The sequence below is a fragment of the Triticum urartu genome, chromosome 3A, assembly GCF_056163025.1.
Source record: "Triticum urartu cultivar PI428250 chromosome 3A, HENAU_Tu73, whole genome shotgun sequence".
Taxonomy (NCBI): Eukaryota; Viridiplantae; Streptophyta; class Magnoliopsida; order Poales; family Poaceae; genus Triticum; species Triticum urartu.
In genome coordinates, this window is record NC_141875.1 from 338,163,241 (window position 1) to 338,170,010 (window position 6,770).

Genomic DNA, 6,770 nt, shown 5'->3' on the forward strand with positions numbered 1-6,770 from the left:
ATCATATGGACGCGTGCACGGTGTCGGAGACGGCGCCACATGGAAGAAGTACTACCATGAGACCACAGAGGAGAGAAAGGAAAGACGAAGGTTAACTGAAGAAAACATTGACAAGAAGGTTGAGATTGCGTTGAGAAGAAATCATCTCAGACAGTCGCAACAGCGGTAGCTGCCGCAAAATAGGTGGTTAGAGATTTGTCTACTTCCTTGGTGACGGGCGTTTTCACTTGGACAAGGCAACATCTAGAAACAATGCAGAGGACTTTCCCCTTGCTGACTTCTTGGGGAGCAGCTCGACTAGCGTTGCACCAGCACCTGCTCCCGCACCGGCTCCCGCATCGGCTGCCGCACCGGACGTGCTCGGTGGTGCTTCGTCTTTGGCTGAGCTCGACGCCCTCACGATATCTATCACACCGGCCCCGTTCAATATAAATGTATAATCTCCCGTTTTCGTTGCCTTTTGGATGTCTCACGTCGCAGACTTTTCTTTGCAGGCCGACGAAACCCCATGCACCATATTGTACACCATCAGCGATCAGAAGGTGGACATGGGGAAGGCGACGATAATGAAGCCGAAGGAACCATTGTTCCACAACCGGCCGATCCCCCCGAACGTCTTCAAGGTTTCCGTGGCCAGTGTCAAACCGGGCCTCAAGAATTTTACTCCTCCAATACTAGCGGGGGATGACGACGAGACACCGCGGTAGCTTGGTGATTGTTGCAATGGGTGGGTCTTGTTGTGGCCAAAGAGTTTGCTTCGTTTGGAGGCGGTCGGGAGCACACCCACAAGCATGCAGCCTCAGCAAGGTATGAACATCAACACCCCACCTACCCAATTAGCGTCGGGTGTCGGGTTCGGTGATAGCGGACGGGGTAAGGAGGAGGCTCCATTAGTCGCTGATGACATCGCCATGGATGAGGATGAGGAAGACGATGGCGCTGAACAGTATGTCTATACTGGCGCCTCCTCAAGGTTTGAGCATCATGAGTCGGTGCCTGAATTTCCGTCTCAACGTATTATGGACGACCTTCCGATAGTAAAGAAGTCTAGGAAGAGAGCGAGGAAAGGCAAAAAAGCTGATTCTATGATCCAGCCGCCTCAACAGCCTCGGCTTCAGGACCGTATAGATATCCCCGATGCGGATAAATGGCATATCCCTGGTCAACCAATCCTACCTGCAACAGCGCTACGGGCCAGATTCGGCGATCTAAGGAGACTTCATGACGATGTGCTGCGGGTAGAGAAAGGCCTCATCGCCTTGAAAGATCCAGGATACCCACTCTACGTGGTTAACGTTCCGCGGAAAATGTCGTACATCAACAGCTTCCCCGGGGATAAGTTCTTCCTCCGATTCGATTACATATTCGACTTGTTTCACGTGAAGAAGCTGGATTTTACGTTTGTCCGCCTTTATGCCTTGCACATGAACTACATCATTGGGGTAGAGCAGATATCTCATATTTGTGTCGCTGACCCGTACTACATGCACGAGGGCTTCTTGGGAGTCTGCGCAAAGCACCGTGAATACGCGAGGGATTACATCGTCAGTTTCATGCTCGCCAATAAGGACAAGGAGGCGATTCCCGTGCCTTATCATCCCGTGTAAGTCATCCGCGCTGCTATCCTTCCTTCGATTTCAATCATTCATTTGCATGGTGGAGGCTAATTAATTTGAGGTGTACTTATTTTGCGCAGCGGCGAGCGCGCCGTCCTCATCATCCTCTACCCCCCATTTTCCCACGCTCTTTACTTGGACTCGTCGAAGAACATTCACAAAAAGGATTACACCCACATCAAAGATGTTCTCGACAGTGCTATGTTTTACTACCAAGCAGGGGGTGGAGAGGTCAGGGACAAGAAGAGAAGGGGCGGCAGGGTCGCCTTCGGCCATAAGACCGACTTCTGCTGCATCCAGCAACCGAACGATTCTCTTAATGATGGATTCTATGTCCTACACCACATGCTGGAGTACAGAAGGGATCACCAGAACCTTCGCATGTCACCTAGATTCGGCGATGCGCATATTCTGCAATGGGCAAAGGAGATAGGAGATATCGAGGATCATCGACTTCGAGCTGAGTTCTATAACATCCAGCGCGAACTTGCCCAAATCATCATGAAGGAGGTCGTCGGAAAAACAGGGATGTTCTACGGAGAAGGACAAATGTCGCAGGAAGATGTCCGAACATGGATAGACTCTCAGCGTCTCGACATGAAGCTTTTCACTAAGCTCGAGGACTATTTCCCTGACTTGGATGGATGGAACGACATGTTGGAGTGATTGTCGATATATGACAATGTGTCCGTTTCGTCCATACTTTCTGTATGACAAAACTTTCAGTTATGCACGGTGAAACTTTATTTGTGATGTAATTAAACCGTCCTCCTCCTCGACTAGTGAAAATCACTCTAGTTAGGGCATTTTGGGGTACAATGAACTTTGTTATATATGCTTATGATATGTTGTTTCTATTTTTGCCAAGTCTATCTCTTTCTGTTGCTCAACTATATATGTTGCATATCATCGACTCATGTGACATTGCAGGTGCATAGATCATAGATGGCGAAGAAGTGCTACGCCAGGAGTATATATACGACAAGTGGCCGGAGTGTCAGGCCCCGGTGTACCGGTTTCCGGTTTCCGAGCGACAGGCAGTAGATAGTTTAAGTTCACGCTAATGCGAGAGAGGGATATGAACTCATGTACTCAAAGTGATAGCTCTTCTCGCGTATATCATTGTTTAGATGGATGCCGATGTATTTGCAAGTAATCGAGACTTGTATCGCTATTTTCGAGATGATGACGAGAGACCACTTTGTGTTGGATGATGATTACGATGATGACATGATTTGATGAGACTAATTGTATGTATATGCTATGATTACATTTGTATGTGTATGATATGCTAAAGATTATTGTATAAAGCCTATTCAAATACAAAACAAATATGCAGGGAAAAAACTAATAAAACTAGTAGTAGCGAGGGGGGAATATTTAGCAGTAGCGCCGCCTTACCAGTAGCGCTTCCCAGTAAACAGCGCTGCAGATAATATCAGCAACGCCCTTTTCTAAAGAGCGCTACAGCTATTCATGTATAGCAGTAGCGTGGGACAACAGGCGCTACTACTATACGTTAGCCGTAGCGCCTTATTAGTAGCGCCGGTCCCCGCGCTACTAATAGGCCCAAAACCCGCGTTGCTGCTAGGCTTTTTCCTAGTAGTGACCCCAGCGGATAGTAACCCACTTCTAGTTGACAAAGCACCATGTCCACCACATAGTACCCCCACACGAGCAGCTTGTAAAGAAACTGAAGTGCCCAAGGCACGTAGACCACCATAGCGAACCTAAACTCCATGTTAAAGCAGAAGAGCAACTGTTCTCAGGTTAGATTCCGTAGCTATGGTCCATAGCCCTTTGTTGTTGCATCACTGTATTTACTCATACCAACTACTTCCGAATATTAAGGATCCAATTGAAACTCCAATGGCGCAATAGATATGTTTTAAACATATTTCTTTAACTGGATTGCTATTCTAACTTCTTGCTCTATGTTTATTTCAGTTTCAGTTGTATAAACAATTATGTTCTCATGTGATGTACATTACAAGTGTTGCCAATGTTGTGTAGTTTCTCACACTTATATGCTGTCTATGCGGCTGTGTCTTCAAAATATATGAGTTGAACTGTGTCTCTATCTTGATTTGGCAACATAAATCAGAATCATATGGACAATATAGTGACCATAGTACATAGATATATGTTTGTTTCATGTTGTTATCCTGTCCACCTTACTACTGAACCGGTTTACCAAAATGAGTTTGGTATACTGCATGCTAAACCTGTGATGTGTCTGCTTGTTTCTCCTATAGTATGCGAACTGAATATTGGAGAAGAACACCGCACTATACAATGGTAGAGAAAGTAATGCAGATAAGGTTCAAGATAGTGAGACAACCCTGTTGGTCTCCAAGAAAGGTGATAAAAACGATCTTGTAGACAGTGAGAAAACTACATAATCCTGCATTGATGTAGTGTTCGAGTTACTGGCCAGTACCGTTGACACAAGCTCTTCGACCTCGCTGCCTGAATCACTTCGGCTTCTTCAGTCTCAGCAACAAGCTAAAAAGCATCAATCAGCTGTGCAGCGGCAAGAAACCGAAGGACTGAGGAAGTCCCTACAGAATTCAGATGCATACTTTCTTGTGCAACAGCAATCGCTGGAGGATTTAAGGCCAAACAAGAGAAAGTTAATAAGCTTGCTAAGCATCTTGCCAGCATTATGGGTACCCAGGATATTGTTTCCTGAGCTCTTCTGAAGTGGTTTTAGTTCTGGACTTGTTTTGTTGTGGCGTTTATTTGCACTGGTCGCCAACTCTGACGACCAGTGTATGTGATATGCTGCTTTGTTCCCTATATTTGCACTGGTAGCGAACTTTGATGCCCAGTGGATGTAATATGTGTAATAGTCATGATAGCCTAGCATAAGTTGCTTGCTTATTTAGTTCCTTGTTATCTTCTTTATTTGTTTGCTTGTAGTCAGTGCAATTCTTTTTCCGCGTTTTGCTAGTGGCTGCAATAACCTATTTTTTAAAACCAGGCCACAATAACCATGAGCTACATATTTACTGTAGTTACCATGAGCCTCCTACGGGCCGTAGGAACAATGTGCCTTCTACGGGCCATAGCATCAATGGGCCATCTTCGTGTCGTATAATTGATAGGCCAAACATGGGCCAATAACAGATTGCATTATGGGCCGTAAAACGGGCTAGATTTGGAATCGCCCATTCATGGGCCGACAATAATGGGCCATCGTTAATCCGCCGTACTGGACGACGCTGTGAAAACAGCCCAACGGATTAACAAGCTACAAACGGGCCGATTGTAACTGCGGGCTGAATTTGGCCCACAAGCAGAAAAGGCCAATAACGGGCCGTAAGTAACAGAATACTAGAAATGAGCCCAAAAATAAATGGGCCCTGAGAAGGCCGAAAAATAACACTGGTTGGAAATGGCCCAAATGAATAATGGGTCGTTAATGGGTATAAAGGGGTACACTGTTCATTGCGGGCCAGATTCACCACAGGCCGTTAATGGGCCAAGAGTTACAAATGGCCTCATATGGGCCGAAAGACATCATGGGCCATACATGGGACGAAAGTTACCACGGGCTGGAATCATATTGGACGGCCCAGATGAAGCTACTGGGGTTAATTCCGATAGGCCGTAACAGGCCGTGAGTTAGCGGGTCGTAAATGGGCTATATAGGAACAAGCTTTCTGTGGGCCGGCCCGTTACCTTTTGACCAAGTCAAACGGTCTGGCCTTTTCACCGGAATGGGCCTCTGTTAGGCCGTGCCACGTGTCGACGCATAGGCGCCTCCTCTCCAATGAATGGATGACATCTGTCCCAACGGTGAGCCAACACGTGTTTCCTCCGGCCAATGAGAATCTTACACGTGGAAAATCCTCATTGGTCCGGGCTGTTAGCGGGTTATCGGATCCAAAACCGGACCCGATAGCTTAACGGTGACCCGTTACGGTGGATTCCACGTGTCGGTCACCCTTGATGAAAGCACTTCCATGACCTGTGATTTATCGTCATGGAAGTGGACACTTCCGTGATGATAATTTTGGTAATGTCATGGAACACTTCTATGACAGCACATGTATGACTATCTTGATTCTGTCATAAAATCGTCATGGATGTACATGCATGACAGAAAACGTGACCTACTGTGACAAAAATGTATCATCACGGAATTGTCTTTTTTTGTTGTGCGTGCAGCACCCGTAGTAGCTCGAAGACGGTTCTCCTCAAGCAGCAGAGCATCGTCATGCCGGTGCTGATCTTGCGCTACTTCGTCATAGGCAAGCACTTGAGGCGCCCATAAATGAGTTCCATGGGGATAACTACTTCTGCCCTGTAGACCAGGGAGAAGGGAGTCTGCCCGGTAGCTCGATTTGGTGTCGTTCTGAGGGACGAGAGAACTACCGGTAGCTCATCGATCCACCGCCTGCCGTGCTTCCGCGGTGTATCAAAGGTTCTTGTCTTGAGTCCCCGCATCACTTCAGCGTTCGCCCTCTCAGCTTTCCCAGTGCTCCTGGGATGGGCAGCAGAGGCAAATGAGATCTTGCATCCGAGGGCATGACCATATTGCATGAAGGCACGGCTCGTTAACTGGGAACCGTTGTCGGTAATAATCCTTGCCGGAACTCCAAATGACACACCAACACTTTTAAGAACTTGATAGCTGACTGAGGAGTCACCTTTCTCACGGCGGTCACTTCCGGCCACTTTGTAAACTTGTCGATGGAAACGAGCATGAATTCAAAGCCCCCGATTGCTCGGGGGAAAGGGCCGAGGATATCGAACCCCAGACTGAAAATGGCCATGATAAAGGGATTGTCTAAAGATCTTGGGCAGCCAGGTGGATGTTCTTGGAATGGAACTGCCAGGCTTTACACTTGGTGACTAGCTCGACCGCATCTTGGAGGGCTGTGGGCCAATAGAATCCTTGCCAGAATGCTTTCCCAACCAGTGGCCTTGATCCAATGTGGGATCCGCAAATGCCTTTGTGTATCTCAGCCAACACTTCATTTCCTTCTTCCCGACAAACGCACTTCAATTTCGCACCGTTGGGCCTCCTTCTGTACAGAGTGTCATCGACAAATTGATACATACTGGCCCTCTGGGCTACTCTTTCAGCTTCATCTTGGTCGCCGGGAAGCTCTGTGGTTTGGAGGAAGTGGACTATGTGGCTTGCCC